General features: G+C 42.9%; 1 long non-coding RNA gene across 7 annotated transcripts in view; it reads right to left on the reverse strand.

Moving 5' to 3' along the window:
- LOC307181470 overlaps positions 1-16,874 on the reverse strand; it is a 1,536,115-nt gene that overhangs the window by 1,349,890 nt on the left and 169,351 nt on the right. The gene's annotated exons all lie outside the window — the stretch shown is intronic.

Consider the following 16,874-nt stretch of genomic DNA (forward strand, 5'->3'; position numbering starts at 1 on the left):
CTTTGCTTGTGAACCAAACTCAGTCTCGATCTGTTGGCCCCAATGACACTGGGCAGGGGGACACTTGTTGGGGTCCACTCTGGAGGATCAGTAACAGAAATTGAGACTATTGTAACCTCAATGAACAGATGTGTGAGCCAAACTGTAGTTAACATAGAACAGTGTATAAGGCTCGGGTAAAATAAGATGTTTTTAACACTTCCATTTGATATTTCCATCACTTTTTATAAGCAAGTTCAGTGAAAAGGTTTGTCTTATTTGTCAGGTCAATATTAGAGAAACGAAGTGATTTCTTTCCAAGGATGTACAGCTAATAATCTTGGTTAAACCTTCAATCTTGTTTTAAATGCTTTTCCATTGAAAATGATACCTCTCTTTCAGCTCCCCCATTTCTGAGAAGTATAAAATCTTATAATTTATTATTACCAAAGGGGAAAGGTGGGAGGAGGGATAAATTAACAGTTTGGAATGAACACATACACACTGCTATGTATAAAATAGATCATCAACAAGGAACTACTGTATAGCACAGGGAACTACACTCAACATTTTGCAATAACCTATAAGGGGAAATAATCTGAAAAAGAATAGATATTTTTATTGACATCATCTATCAATGACAGTTAAAGTGTAGCCTAAGGGAAGCTGGTGGTGAGTGCTTCTGACCCTGAAGACTTCAATCATCTAAAGTTTGGACTCTGCCTACTTCCCAAGGCCCTTAATGAACATATGTGTAGCCGTAGCTTAAAAACTTCCCCAGTTTGGGTTTCGGGGAGACACTGATTTTGAAAAAGCCCTGGTGTTCTCCTTACATGAATGGGACTCTTCCTACTGCTAAAACATGTCTGTCACACCCAGAGGATGGTATACCGTCTGATCGGGAAGAGTTTGGAAAAGGCATCTCATCTCCTCATCTCCTGGTGCTCGGGTTCACCCCTCCAGCGTCTTTACTAACAGTCTCCCCACTTGGAGATGTCAGCACTGTCAACATCCTGTTGCGTACAGTTTGGAATTTGTCCAGAGGATGAAGCGGAAGGATGAGGAACAATGAGAGACAAGTCCTAGGTGTTCAGACAGGCACATGTCACTCTAATTTCCAATCAGGAAGACGAATTGACCAAAGGCTAGGGTTGCCCATGGAAACAGTATAGGGCTTGAGGAAATCCCGCTGCTTTGTGGCCAGTTCCCATAAACACGAGTTGAACAATGGAACTCAGGGGCAGTAAAATTCACAAAACTGCAGAGTTGAAAATATCCATCACTGAAAAATGTCTTGAGGAAAGTCAGAGAAAAGGACTTGTAAGCAAGGGAGAATGGCAGGAAAGGGATTTGAGGAGGTAGAAAGGACTCGCCATTAAGCACAAGAAAAGGAGCTGAACATTGCCAACATTGCAGTTGGCCAAAAAGGGTGTATGCGTTCTTTTCTGTATATATTCAAGAAAAGGGCATACACTTTTTTAGCCAACCAAACAGGTGGGCACTGGAAGTCAATACTACAAAAGATATCACTTCGCATCAGTCAGAAGAGCCATCCTCATAAAGCGTAAACAACAGAAATGCAGGACAGGGCAACGAGAAGAGGGAGCCCTGTGAGACTTATAGTGGAAATGTATATTGCCAACGGCCATTCTGGAGAAGTGTATTGTGTTTACTAAAGCATCTAAAAAATGAGCTACAGAGCATAGGGCACTTGCACTCATGGGCGTATATCTTGGGAAAAACAAAAATCGAGAGGACACAGGCACCCCAATGTTTACCCCCTCTCTGTTTAAAAGATCCTCGACTAGGATATAACTTAAATGTCTCTGGAGGGAAAAAATGGATAGAGATGTGGTACTTAGGTAGAGTGGAATATTATTCAGCCTGGAAATCAATGAAATATGGCCAGTTGTAACAACTCCGGAGGAGTTACGTATGATCATTCTAAGTGACAGAATTCAAAAAGAAAAAGACACATATCATAAGATATCACTTAAAGGTGGAATCCAAAATGGCTACACATGAAATAAATTACAAAACAAAAACATAGTCAAATATGTAGAAAACACGCATAAGGCTGCTAAACGGGAAAGGTGGGGAGGGGTGAGGCATCATCCAGGAGGTTGAAATTAGCAAAGATACCATTCCAAATACCAAACTGATAATCAACAAGGCCTACACGGTAGCTAAAAGAACTGCACTCAGCACACTCAAGTCACCGGAAAAGAATATATACGACTGGTAAGAATCTGAAAAAGAATTTATTGATGTCTCTCTGTACGCGAATCAAGTGGATGTACAGCAGCAAGAAACAGAGCTTTGAAAATCAGCTGTAACCAATATAGTAATAAATTGAAAAAAATAAACGACAGAGAGACAGAGAAAACCTCTTACAACTTTTCCTCAGGGACGGTGATGCAACATGGATTGAACACATCTAGACCCACAGCAGGATGAGACATAAGGCTGGAAACTGTTTGCGCTAAGAGAAATGTGAGGTTGGGTGAGGAAATGCACACCCTTTAAAGTAATACTACCTGGTACCCATTCAATGGGTCCCAAATCTGCAGGTTCAAGGGATCTTCCTACAGCTAAAACATGCATGGAAAACCCAGAGGACTGTACACCATGTGATCGGGAGATGTGTCTAAAATGCACCTCATTTATCCTCTCCTGGTGCTCCTGTTCACCATTCCAGCCACACTACTTAGAATCTCCCCACTTGGAGAATCAGCACATTTAAACTTCTGTTTCACACATTTTGCAAATTGTGAGGAGGATGAACGGGAAGAGGGGGAACCAATGAGAGAAGAGTTGTAGGGGTTTGGACGGGCACATATCACTCTAATTTCCCATTAAGAATAAGAATTAAAGAAAGGCTCAGCCTGCCTCGCCGGAGCCAAAATAGGGCCTGAAGCAATCCTGCGGGTTTGAGGCCAGCTCACAAAAGAGCAACTTAAAAAATGGAGCTCAGGGTCACTGCAATTCACAAACCTGCAGAGTTATAAATGAAAACTAACGTCCAAAAATATGTTGAGGTAAGGCAAAGAAGAGGATCTGAATGCAAGACAGAATTGCAAGAAACAGATTTCAAGAGATAGATTGGACTCGTCTTTAACGCACATGAAAAGCGGCAGAATTTCGACAATGATGCAGTTGGCCCAAAAGGGCGTATGCGTTTTTTCCTGATTATATCCAGGAAAAAACGCATACGCACTTTATGGGCAACGAAGCAAGCAAGCAATGCAAATGTGCACAACAAAGAAATCTCACTTCCCACCGGTCAAAAGGGCCATCCTAAAAAATTGTAAAAACCAGAAATGCAGGACAGGCCATGGAGAACAGGGAGCCTTTATACGCTGATGGGCAGTGTGTGAACTGCCAAGAGCCACTCTGGAGAAGTGTATGGTGGTTCCTAAATCATCTAAAAAACAGAGCTACAGAGCATAGGACACTTCCAATCATGGGAGTATATCTAGGGAAGTCTAAAAATCAACAAGACACAAGCACACCACAGTTTAGGGCTACTCTGTTTACAAGAACCTCAACTTCAGTACACCTTAAATATCCCAGGAAAGAGAACAATGGATAAAGAAGATGTGGTACTTATGTACAATGGAATATCTCTTCACCATGAAATCAATGTAATAAGGCTAGTAGAAGGATAAAGAGTGGATTTAGGTCCGATAATACTACTTGAAATAAGTCAAACAGAAAAAGAAACATATCATAAGATATCACTTATAGAGGGAGGGTAAATATGGCTGCACAAGAAATGAATTACAGAACAGAACAGTGTCTCACATTTAGAAAACACACTTATGTCAGCTTAAGGGGAAAGGAGAGGTGGGGTGATGCATAAAACCAGAGTTTGAAATTAGCACAGATACCGTTCAATAAACCAAATAGGTATTAGACAAGATCTACACCTTGCTCAATGAACAGGCCTCAACACACCCTATACACCGCAGAGAAATATATCTGAGGAATAAGAATCTTAAAACCCATGTATTGATATATCTCCATAAGGGAATCAAGTGTGTGCAGAGCGGCACAAACACAGCAGTGAAAAGGAGCTAAACCCCATTATAGAAATAAATTTTAAAAACAAAACGCTGAAACAATGAAAGAGAGAAAAATTCTTACAAAATTCGCTCAGGGGCTGTGATGCAACCTGGATTGACCACATATAAACCCACAGCTGGATAAGACATAAGGCTGGACACTTGGGGCTGACAGGATTGGTGAGCTTTGGTGAGCAACTGCCGAAAGTTTAATGCAATACTTCATGCTACTCAGTCCAAGGGTCCCAACACTCCAGGTTGAAGGGAATCTTCCTACAGCTAAACCATGCTTGGGAAACCCAGCGACTGGTATACCATATGATCGGGAAAGGTTTCTAAAACGCACCTCATTTTTCCTCTCCTGGGGCTCCGGATCGACATTCCAGCCACTTTACTAAAAACATCCCCACATGGAGTCAATGCCTTTAAGTTCTGGTATCGCACAGTCTGCAGTTAGTGCAGAGGATGAATGGGAATAGTCGGAACCAGTGAGAAACTAGCTGTAGCGGTTTCAATGGGCACATGTCACTCTAATATCACATCAGTAACAAGAATTAACCAAAGGCACAGCAGGTGCCCCAGAAGAAAAATAGGGCTTCAAGGAATCCTGTGGTTATGGGGCAATACCACAAAAATAAGAGCTAAAAAATGGAGCTAAGGGCCACTGCAATTCAAAAACCTGCAGAGTTATAAAGGCCAACTATTTTTTAAAAATATATTGAGGTAAGGCTATGAAGAGGCATTGAAAGCAAGGCAGAATTGCAGGAAACCGATTTCAGGAGGTAGACTGGAATTGCATTGAAAGCATATGAAGAGAGTCAGAAACTCGACAATGATGCACTTGGCCAAAAAGGGCGTATGCGTTTTTTCCTGAATATATTCAGAAAAAAACGCATACACACTTTTTGGCCAACCAAGCAAGCTTGCAAAGGAAATCTGCACTACAATGAAGTCTCATTTCCACCTGGTCAAAAGGGCCATCTGAAAAAAGTGTAAAATCCATAAAGGCACGACAGGCCATGGAGAACTGGGAGCCTTCTTATGCTGATGGGCGGGATGTAAATTGCCAACAGCCACTCTGGAGAAGTGTATGCTGTTTCCTGAAACATCTAAAAAACAAAGCAACAGAACCTAGGGCACTTCCACTTATGGTCCTATAGCTTAGGGAAATTAAAATCAAAAAGACACAGGCACCCCAAAGTTTGGGACGGCTCTGTTTACAAGAACCTCGTTTACAGTACAAGTTCAATATCGCAGAAAGTGAAAAATGGATAAAGAACTTGTGGTACTTACGTACAATGCAATATCACTCAGCAATGAAATCTATGTCATCAGGCCCGTAGCAGCATAATGAGTGGATTCAGGTATGATGATTCGAACTGAAATAAGTCACACAGAAAAGAAACATCATAAGGTATCACTAATACACAGAATGTGAACTTGGCTACACATGAACTGAATTACAAAACAGAACAGGGTCTCAAGTTTAGAAAACCAACTTATGCTTGCTTAAGGGGGAAGGTGAGTTGGGGTGCTGCATAAAACCAGAGATTGAAATGAGCACAGATAAAGTTCCTTAAGTCAAATATGGAATAGACAAGAGCTACTCCTTGCTCAACGAAATGGACTCAACACCCCATATTAAACACCTAAGAATGTACCTGACTAGTAAGTATCTTAAAACCTATCGATTGCTATGTCTCCAAAAGAGAATCAAGCGTGTGTACAGGGGCATAAACGCAGCAGTGATAGGATTGGAGAGGTTCGGTGAGCAAATGAAGACCCTTTGAAGTCATATTGCATGGTACCCATTCCACGGGTCTCAACTCTCCAGGTTTAAGGTATTCTTCCTTCAGCTAAAACATGCATGTGGAACCCAGAGTATGATCAACCGTGTGAACGGGAGACATGTTCAAATATGTCTCAGTTTTCCTCCCCTGGTACTCGGGTGCAACATTCCAGACGCTTTACTAACACTCTCCGCACTTGGAGAGTCAGCACCTTTAACCTCCTGTTTGGCCCCGTTTGCAATTTCTGCGGAAGATGAACAGGAATAGGGAGAACCAATGAGAGACTAGCTGGAGGTGTCTGGACGGGCAAATTTAACTCTCATTTCCCACCAGAAAGAGGAAATAACCAAAGGCTCAGCATGCCGTGCCGGAACACGATTAGGGCCTGAAGCCATCCAGCGGTGTTGCAGCCAGCTCACAAGAAAACGAGTTGAAGAAAGGAGATCAGGGGCACTGTAACTCACAAACCTGCAGAGTTATAAATGACAGCTATCGTCCAAAAATAGACTGAAGTAAGGCTGCCAAGAGGACTTGAAAGCGGGGCAGAATTGCAGGAAACCGATTTCAGGAGGTAGACTGGAATTGCATTGAAAGCATAGGAAAAGAGGCAGAACGTCCACAATGATGCACTTGGCCAAAAAGGGCGTATGCGTTTTTTCCTGAATATATTCAGGAAAAAACGCATACGCCCTTTTTGGCCAACCAAGCAAGCTTGCAAAGGAAATCTGCACTACAATGAAGTCTCACTTCCCCCCCCCCCGGTCAAAAGGGCCATCTGAAAAAAGTGTAAAATCCAGAAAGGCAGGACAGGCCATGGAGAACTGGGAGCCTTGTTATGCTGATGGGCGGGATGTAAATTGCCAACAGACACTCGGGAGAAGTGTATGGTGTTTCCTGAAACATCTAAAAAACAAAGCAACAGAGCCTAGGGCACTTCCACTTATGGTCCTATAGCTTAGGGAAATTAAAATCAAAAAGACACAGCCACCCCAAAGTTTGGGACGCCTCCGTTTACAAGAACCTCATTTACCGTACAAGTTCAATATCACAGAAAGTGAAAAATGGATAAAGAACTTGTGGTACTTACGTACAATGCAGTATCACTCAGCAATGAAATCTATGTCATCAGGCCCGTAGCAGCATAATGAGTGGATTCAGGTACGATGATTCTAACTGAAATAAGTCACACAGAAAAAGAAACATCATAAGATATCAGTAATACACGGAATGTAAACTTGGCTACACAGGAACTGCATTCCAAAACAGAAAAGGGTCTCAAATTTAGAAAACCAACTTATGCTTGCTTAAGGGGAAACGTGAGTTGGGGTGCTGCATAAAACCAGAGATTGAAATGAGCACAGATAAAGTTCCTTAAGCCAAATATGGAATAGACAAGAGCTACTCCTTGCTCAACGAAATGGACTCAACACCCCATATTAAACGCCAAAGAATGTACCTGACTAGTAAGTATCTTAAAACCTATGGATTGCTATGTCTCCGAAAGAGAATCAAGCATGTGTACAGGGGCATAAACGCAGCAGTGATAGGATTGGAGAGGTTCGGTGAGCAAATGAAGACCCTTTGAAGTCATATTGCATGGTACCCATTCCACGGGTTTCAACTACCCAGGTTTAAGGTATTCTTCCTTCAGCTAAAACATGCACGTGGAACCAAGAGTATGAACATCCGTGTGAACGGGAGACGTGTTCAAATATGTCTCAGTTTTCGTACCCTGGTACTCGGGTGCAACATTCCAGACGCTTTACTAACACTCTCCCGACTTGGAGAGTCAGCGCCTTTAACCTCCTGTTTGGCCCAGTTTGCAATTTCTGCGGAAGATGAACAGGAATAGCGAGAACCAATGAGAGACTAGCTGGAGGTGTCTGGACGGGCAAATTTAACTCTCATTTCCCACCAGGAAGAGGAAATAACCAAAGGCTCAGCGTGCCGTGCCGGAACCAGATTAGGGCCTGAAGCCATCCTGCGGTCTTGCGGCCAGCTCACAAGAAAGCGAGTTGAAGAAAGGAGCTCAGGGGCACTGTAATTCACAAACCTGCAGAGTTATAAATGACAGCTATCGTCCAAAAATAGACTGAAGTAAGCCTGCCAAGAGGACTTGAAAGCGGGGCAGAATTGCAGGAAACCGATTTCAGGAGGTAGACTGGAATTGCATTGAAAGCATAGGAAAAGAGGCAGAACGTCCACAATGATGCACTTGGCCAAAAAGGGCGTATGCATTTTTTCCTGAATATATTCAGAAAAAAACGCATACGCCCATTTTGGCCAACCAAGCAAACTTGCAAAGGAAATCTGCACTACAATGAAGTCTCACTTCCCTCTGGTCAAAAGGGCCATCTGAAAAAAGTGTAAAATCCAGAAAGGCAGGACAGGCCATGGAGAACTGGGAGCCTTGTTATGCTGATGGGCGGGATGTAAATTGCCAACAGACACTCGGGAGAAGTGTATGGTGTTTCCTGAAACATCTAAAAAACAAAGCAACAGAGCCTAGGGCACTGCAACTTATGGTCCTATAGCTTAAGGAAATTAAAATCAAAAAGACACAGCCACCCCAAAGTTTGGGACGCCTCTGTTTACAAGAACCTCGTTTACAGTACAAGTTCAACATCGCAGAAAGTGAAAAATGGATAAAGAAGTTGTGGTATTTACTTACAAAGCAATATCACTCAGCAATGAAATCTGTGTCATCAGGCCCTTAGCAGCACAATGAGTGGATTCAGGTATGATGTTTCTAACTGAAGTAAGTCACACAGAAAAAGAAACATCATAAGATATCAGTAATACACGGAATGTAAACTTGGCTACACAGGAACTGAATTACAGAACAGAACAGGGTCTCAAATTTAGAAAACCAACTTATGCTTGCTTAAGGGTAAAGGTGAGTTGGGGTGCTGCATAAAACCAGAGATTGAAATGAGCACAGATAAAGTTCCTTAAGCCAAATATGGAATAGACAAGAGCTACTCCTTGCTCAACGAAATGGACTCAACACCGCATATTAAACGCCTAAGAATGTACCTGACTAGTAAGTATCTTAAAACCTATGGATTGCTCTGTCTCCAAAAGAGAATCAAGCATGTGTACAGGGGCATAAACGCAGCAGTGATAGGATTGGAGAGGTTCGGTGAGCAAATGAAGACCCTTTGAAGTCATATTGCATGGTACCCATTCCACGGGTTTCAACTACCCAGGTTTTAGGTATTCTTCCTTCAGCTAAAACATGCATGTGGAACCCAGAGTATGATCAACCATGTGATCGGGAGACGTGTTCAACTATGTCTCAGTTTTCGTACCCTGGTACTCGTGTGCAACATTCCAGATGCTTTACTAACACTCTCCCCACTTGGAGAGTCAGTCCCTTTAACCTCCTGTTTGGCCCAGTTTGCAATTTCTGCGGAAGATGAAAAGGAATAGCGAGAACCAATGAGAGACTAGCTGGAGGTTTCTGGACGGGCAAATTTAACTCTCATTTCCCACCAGGAAGAGGAATTAACCAAAGGCTCAGCGTGCCGTGCCGGAACCAGATTAGGGCCTGAAGCCATGCTGTGGTGTTGCGGCCAGCTCACAAGAAAGCGAGTTGAAGAAAGGAGCTCAGGGGCACTGTAATTCACAAACCTGCAGAGTTATAAATGACAGCTATCGTCCAAAAATAGACTGAAGTAAGGCTGCCAAGAGGACTTGAAAGCGGGGCAGAATTGCAGGAAACTGATTTCAGGAGGTAGACTGGAATTGCATTGAAAGCATAGGAAAAGAGGCAGAACGTCACCAATGATGCACTTGGCCAAAAAGGGCGTATGCGTTTTTTCCTGAATATATTCAGGAAAAAACACATACGCCCTTTTTGGCCAACCAAGCAAGCTTGCAAAGGAAATCTGCACTACAATGAAGTCTCACTTCCCCCCGGTCAAAAGGGCCATCTGAAAAAAGTGTAAAATCCAGAAAGGCAGGACAGGCCATGGAGAACTGGGAGCCTTGTTATGCTGATCGGCGGGATGTAAATTGCCAACAACCACTCCGGAGAAGTGTATGGTGTTTCCTGAAACATCTAAAAAACAAAGCAACAGAACCTATGGCACTTCCACTTATGGTTCTATAGCTTAGGGAAATTAAAATCAAAAAGACACAGCCACCCCAAAGTTTGGAACAGCTCTGTTTACAGGAACCTCGTTTACAGTACAAGTTCAACATCGCAGAAAGTGAAAAATGGATAAAGAACTTGTGGTATTTACTTACAAAGCAATATCACTCAGCAATGAAATCTGTGTCATCAGGCCCTTAGCAGCACAATGAGTGGATTCAGGTATGATGATTCTAACTGAAATAAGTCACACAGAAAAAGAAACATCATAAGATATCAGTAATACACGGAATGTAAACTTGGCTACACAGGAACTGAATTACAGAACAGAACAGGGTCTCAAATTTAGAAAACCAACTTATTCTTGCTTAAGAGTAAAGGTGAGTTGGGGTGCTGCATAAAACCAGAGATTGAAATGAGCACAGATAAAGTTCCTTAAGCCAAATATGGAATAGACAAGAGCTAGTCCTTGCTCAACGAAATGGACTCAACACCCCATATTAAACGCCAAAGAATGTACCTGACTAGTAAGTATCTTAAAACCTATGGATTGCTATGTCTCCGAAAGAGAATCAAGCATGTGTACAGGGGCATAAACGCAGCAGTTATAGGACTGGAGAGGTTCGTGAGCAAATGAAGACCCTTTGAAGTCATATTGCATGGTACCCATTCCACGGGTTTCAACTACCCAGGTTTAAGGTATTCTTCCTTCAGCTACAACATGCATGTGGAACCTAGAGTATGATCAACCATGTGATCGGGAGACGTGTTCAAATATGTCTCAGTTTTCGTACCCTGGTACTCGGGTGCAACATTCCAGACGCTTACTAACACTCTCCCCACTTGGAGAGTCAATCCCTTTAACCTCCTGTTTGACCCAGTTTGCAATTTCTGCGGAAGATGAACAGGAATAGCGAGAATCAATGAGAGACTACCTGGAGGTGTCTGGATGGGCAAATTTAACTCTCATTTCCCACCAGGAAGAGGAATTAAACAAAGGCTCAGCGTGCCGTGCCAGAACCAGATTAGGGCCTGAAGACATCCTGCGGTGTTGCGGCCAGGTCACAAGAAAGCGAGTTGAAGAAAGGAGCTCAGGGGCACTGTAATTCACAAACCTTCAGACTTATAAATGACAGCTATCGTCCAAAAATAGACTGAAGTAAGGCTGCCAAGAGGACTTGAAAGCCGGGCAGAATTGCAGGAAACCGATTTCAGGAGGTAGACTGGAATTGCATTGAAAGCATAGGAAAAGAGGCAGAACGTCCACAATGATGCACTTGGCCAAAAAGGGCGTATGCATTTTTTCCTGAATATATTCAGAAAAAAACGCATACGCCCATTTTGGCCAACCAAGCAAACTTGCAAAGGAAATCTGCACTACAATGAAGTCTCACTTCACTCTGGTCAAAAGGGCCATCTGAAAAAAGTGTAAAATCCAGAAAGGCAGGACAGGCCATGGAGAACTGGGAGCCTTGTTATGCTGATGGGCGGGATGTAAATTGCCAACAGACACTCGGGAGAAGTGTATGGTGTTTCCTGAAACATCTAAAAAACAAAGCAACAGAGCCTAGGGCACTGCAACTTATGGTCCTATAGCTTAAGGAAATTAAAATCAAAAACACACAGCCACCCCAAAGTTTGGGACGCCTCTGTTTACAAGAACCTCGTTTACAGTACAAGTTCAACATCGCAGAAAGTGAAAAATGGATAAAGAAGTTGTGGTATTTACTTACAAAGCAATATCACTCAGCAATGAAATCTGTGTCATCAGGCCCTTAGCAGCACAATGAGTGGATTCAGGTATGATGTTTCTAACTGAAGTAAGTCACACAGAAAAAGAAACATCATAAGATATCAGTAATACACGGAATGTAAACTTGGCTACACAGGAACTGCATTCCAAAACAGAAAAGGGTCTCAAATTTAGAAAACCAACTTATGCTTGCTTAAGGGTAAAGGTGAGTTGGGGTGCTGCATAAAACCAGAGATTGAAATGAGCACAGATAAAGTTCCTTAAGCCAAATATGGAATAGACAAGAGCTACTCCTTGCTCAACGAAATGGACTCAACACCCCATATTAAACGCCAAAGAATGTACCTGACTAGTAAGTATCTTAAAACATATGGATTGCTATGTCTCCGAAAGAGAATCAAGCATGTGTACAGGGGCATAAACGCAGCAGTGATAGGATTGGAGAGGTTCGGTGAGCAAATGAAGACCCTTTGAAGTCATATTGCATGGTACCCATTCCACGGGTTTCAACTACCCAGGTTTAAGGTATTCTTCCTTCAGCTAAAACATGCATGTGGAACCCAGAGTATGATCAACCATGTGATCGGGAGACGTGTTCAAATATGTCTCAGTTTTCGTACCCTGGTACTCGGGTGCAACATTCCAGACGCTTTACTAACACTCTCCCCACTTGGAGAGTCAGTCCCTTTAACCTCCTGTTTGGCCCAGTTTGCAATTTCTGCGGAAGATGAACAGGAATAGCGAGAACCAATGAGAGACTAGCTGGAGGTGTCTGGACGGGCAAATTTAACTCTCATTTCCCACCAGGAAGAGGAATTAACCAAAGGCTCAGCGTGCCGTGCCAGAACCAGATTAGGGCCTGAAGCCATCCTGCGGTGTTGCGGCCAGGTCACAAGAAAGCGAGTTGAAGAAAGGTGCTCAGGGCACTGTATTTCACAAACCTGCAGAGTTATAAATGACAGCTATCGTCCAAAAATAGACTGAAGTAAGGCTGCCAAGAGGACTTGAAAGCGGGGCAGAATTGCAGGAAACCGATTTCAGGAGGTAGACTGGAATTGCATTGAAAGCATAGGAAAAGAGGCAGAACGTCCACAATGATGCACTTGGCCAAAATGGGCGTATGCGTTTTTTCCTGAATATATTCAGGAAAAAACGCATAGGCCCTTTTTGGCCAACCAAGCAAGCTTGCAAAGGAAATCTGCACTACAATGAAGTCTCACTTCCCCCCGGTCAAAAGGGCTATCTGAAAAAAGTGTAAAATCCAGAAAGGCAGGACAGGCCATGGAGAACTGGGAGCCTTGTTATGCTGAAGGGCTGGATGTAAATTGCCAACAACCACTCGGGAGAAGTGTATGGTGTTTCCTGAAATATCTAAAAAACAAAGCAACAGAGCCTAGGGCAGTTCCACTTATGGTCCTATAGCTTAGGGAATTTAAAATCAAAAAGACACAGCCACCCCAAAGTTTGGAACGGCTCTGTTTACAAGAACCTCGTTTACAGTACAAGTTCAACATCGCAGAAAGTGAAAAATGGATAAAGAAGTTGTGGTATTTACTTACAAAGCAATATCACTCAGCAATGAAATCTGTGTCATCAGGCCCTTAGCAGCACAATGAGTGGATTCAGGTATGATGATTCTAACTGAAATAAGTCACACAGAAAAAGAAACATCATAAGATATCAGTAATACACGGAATGGAAACTTGGCTACACAGGAACTGAATTACAGAACAGAACAGGGTCTCAAATTTAGAAAACCAACTTATGCTTGCTTAAGGGGAAAGGTGAGTTGGGGTGCTGCATAAAACCAGAGATTGAAATGAGCACAGATAAAGTTCCTTAAGCCAAATATGGAATAGACAAGAGCTACTCCTTGCTCAACGAAATGGACTCAACACCGCATATTAAACGCCTAAGAATGTACCTGACTAGTAAGTATCTTAAAACCTATGGATTGCTATGTCTCCGAAAGAGAATCAAGCATGTGTACAGGGGCATAAACGCAGCAGTGATAGGATTGGAGAGGTTCGGTGAGCAAATGAAGACCCTTTGAAGTCATATTGCATGGTACCCATTCCACGGGTTTCAACTACCCAGGTTTTAGGTATTCTTCCTTCAGCTAAAACATGCATGTGGAACCCAGAGTATGATCAACCATGTGATCGGGAGATGTGTTCAAATATGTCTCAGTTTTCGTACCCTGGTACTCGGGTGCAAAATTCCAGACGCTTTACTAACACTCTCCCGACTTGGAGAGTCAATCCCTTTAACCTCCTGTTTGGCCCAGTTTGCAATTTTTGCAGAAGATGAACAGGCATAGCGAGAACCAATGAGAGACTAGCTGGAGGTGTCTGGACGGGCAAATTTAACTCTCATTTCCCACCAGGAAGAGGAATTAACCAAAGGCTCAGCGTGCCGTGCCGCAACCAGATTAGGGCCTGAAGCCATCCTGCGGTGTTGCGGCCAGCTCACAAGAAAGCGAGTTGAAGAAAGGAGCTCAGGGGCACTGTAATTCACAAACCTGCAGAGTTATAAATGACAGCTATCGTCCAAAAATAGACTGAAGTAAGGCTGCCAAGAGGACTTGAAAGCGGGGCAGAATTGCAGGAAACCGATTTCAGGAGGTAGACTGGAATTGCATTGAAAGCATAGGAAAAGAGGCAGAACGTCCACAATAATGCACTTGGCCAAAAAGGGCGTATGCGTTTTTTCCTGAATATATTCAGGAAAAAACGCATACGCCCTTTTTGGCCAACCAAGCAAGCTTGCAAAGGAAATCTGCACTACAATGAAGTCTCACTTCCCCCCGGTCAAAAGGGCCATCTGAAAAAAGTGTAAAATCCAGAAAGACAGGACAGGCCATGGAGAACTGGGAGCCTTGTTATGCTGATGGGCGGGATGTAAATTGCCAACAACCACTCGGGAGAAGTGTATGGTGTTTCCTGAAACATCTAAAAAACAAAGCAACAGAACCTAGGGCACTTCCACTTATGGTCCTATAGCTTAGGGAAATTAAAATCAAAAAGACACAGCCACCCCAAAGTTTGGTACGACTCTCTTTACAAAAACCTCGTTTACAGTACAAGATCAACATCGCAGAAAATGAAAAATGCATAAAGAAGCTGTGGTATTTACTTACAAAGCAATAACACTCAGCAATGAATTCTATGTCATCAGGCCCTTAGCATCACAATGAGTCGATTCAGGTATGATGATTCTAACTGAAATAAGTCACACAGAAAAAGAAACATCATAAGATATCAGTAATACATGGAATGGAAACTTGGCTACACAGGAACTGAATTACAGAACAGAACAGGGTCTCAAATTTAGAAAACCAACTTATGCTTGCTTAAGGGTAAAGGTGAGTTGGGGTGCTGCATAAAACCAGAGATTGAAATGAGCACAGATAAAGTTCCTTAAGCCAAATATGGAATAGACAAGAGCTACTCCTTGCTCAACGAAATGGACTCAACACCGCATATTAAACGCCTAAGAATGTACCTGACTAGTAAGTATCTTAAAACCTATGGATTGCTATGTCTCCGAAAGAGAATCAAGCATGTGTACAGGGGCATAAACGCAGCAGTGATAGGATTGGAGAGGTTCGGTGAGCAAATGAAGACCCTTTGAAGTCATATTGCATGGTACCCATTCCACGGGTTTCAACTACCCAGGTTTAAGGTATTCTTCCTTCAGCTAAAACATGCACGTGGAACCAAGAGTATGAACATCCGTGTGAACGGGAGACGTGTTCAAATATGTCTCAGTTTTCGTACCCTGGTACTCGGGTGCAACATTCCAGACGCTTTACTAACACTCTCCCGACTTGGAGAGTCAGCGCCTTTAACCTCCTGTTTGGCCCAGTTTGCAATTTCTGCGGAAGATGAACAGGAATAGCGAGAACCAATGAGAGACTAGCTGGAGGTGTCTGGACGGGCAAATTTAACTCTCATTTCCCACCAGGAAGAGGAAATAACCAAAGGCTCAGCGTGCCGTGCCGGAACCAGATTAGGGCCTGAAGCCATCCTGCGGTCTTGCGGCCAGCTCACAAGAAAGCGAGTTGAAGAAAGGAGCTCAGGGGCACTGTAATTCACAAACCTGCAGAGTTATAAATGACAGCTATCGTCCAAAAATAGACTGAAGTAAGCCTGCCAAGAGGACTTGAAAGCGGGGCAGAATTGCAGGAAACCGATTTCAGGAGGTAGACTGGAATTGCATTGAAAGCATAGGAAAAGAGGCAGAACGTCCACAATGATGCACTTGGCCAAAAAGGGCGTATGCATTTTTTCCTGAATATATTCAGAAAAAAACGCATACGCCCATTTTGGCCAACCAAGCAAACTTGCAAAGGAAATCTGCACTACAATGAAGTCTCACTTCCCTCTGGTCAAAAGGGCCATCTGAAAAAAGTGTAAAATCCAGAAAGGCAGGACAGGCCATGGAGAACTGGGAGCCTTGTTATGCTGATGGGCGGGATGTAAATTGCCAACAGACACTCGGGAGAAGTGTATGGTGTTTCCTGAAACATCTAAAAAACAAAGCAACAGAGCCTAGGGCACTGCAACTTATGGTCCTATAGCTTAAGGAAATTAAAATCAAAAAGACACAGCCACCCCAAAGTTTGGGACGCCTCTGTTTACAAGAACCTCGTTTACAGTACAAGTTCAACATCGCAGAAAGTGAAAAATGGATAAAGAAGTTGTGGTATTTACTTACAAAGCAATATCACTCAGCAATGAAATCTGTGTCATCAGACCCTTAGCAGCACAATGAGTGGATTCAGGTATGATGTTTCTAACTGAAGTAAGTCACACAGAAAAAGAAACATCATAAGATATCAGTAATACACGGAATGTAAACTTGGCTACACAGGAACTGAATTACAGAACAGAACAGGGTCTCAAATTTAGAAAACCAACTTATGCTTGCTTAAGGGTAAAGGTGAGTTGGGGTGCTGCATAAAACCAGAGATTGAAATGAGCACAGATAAAGTTCCTTAAGCCAAATATGGAATAGACAAGAGCTACTCCTTGCTCAACGAAATGGACTCAACACCGCATATTAAACGCCTAAGAATGTACCTGACTAGTAAGTATCTTAAAACCTATGGATTGCTCTGTCTCCAAAAGAGAATCAAGCATGTGTACAGGGGCATAAACGCAGCAGTGATAGGATTGGAGAGGTTCGGT

This window comes from Stenella coeruleoalba (assembly GCF_951394435.1).
Source record: "Stenella coeruleoalba genome assembly, contig: scaffold_28, whole genome shotgun sequence".
In the NCBI taxonomy this organism is placed as follows: domain Eukaryota; kingdom Metazoa; phylum Chordata; class Mammalia; order Artiodactyla; family Delphinidae; genus Stenella; species Stenella coeruleoalba.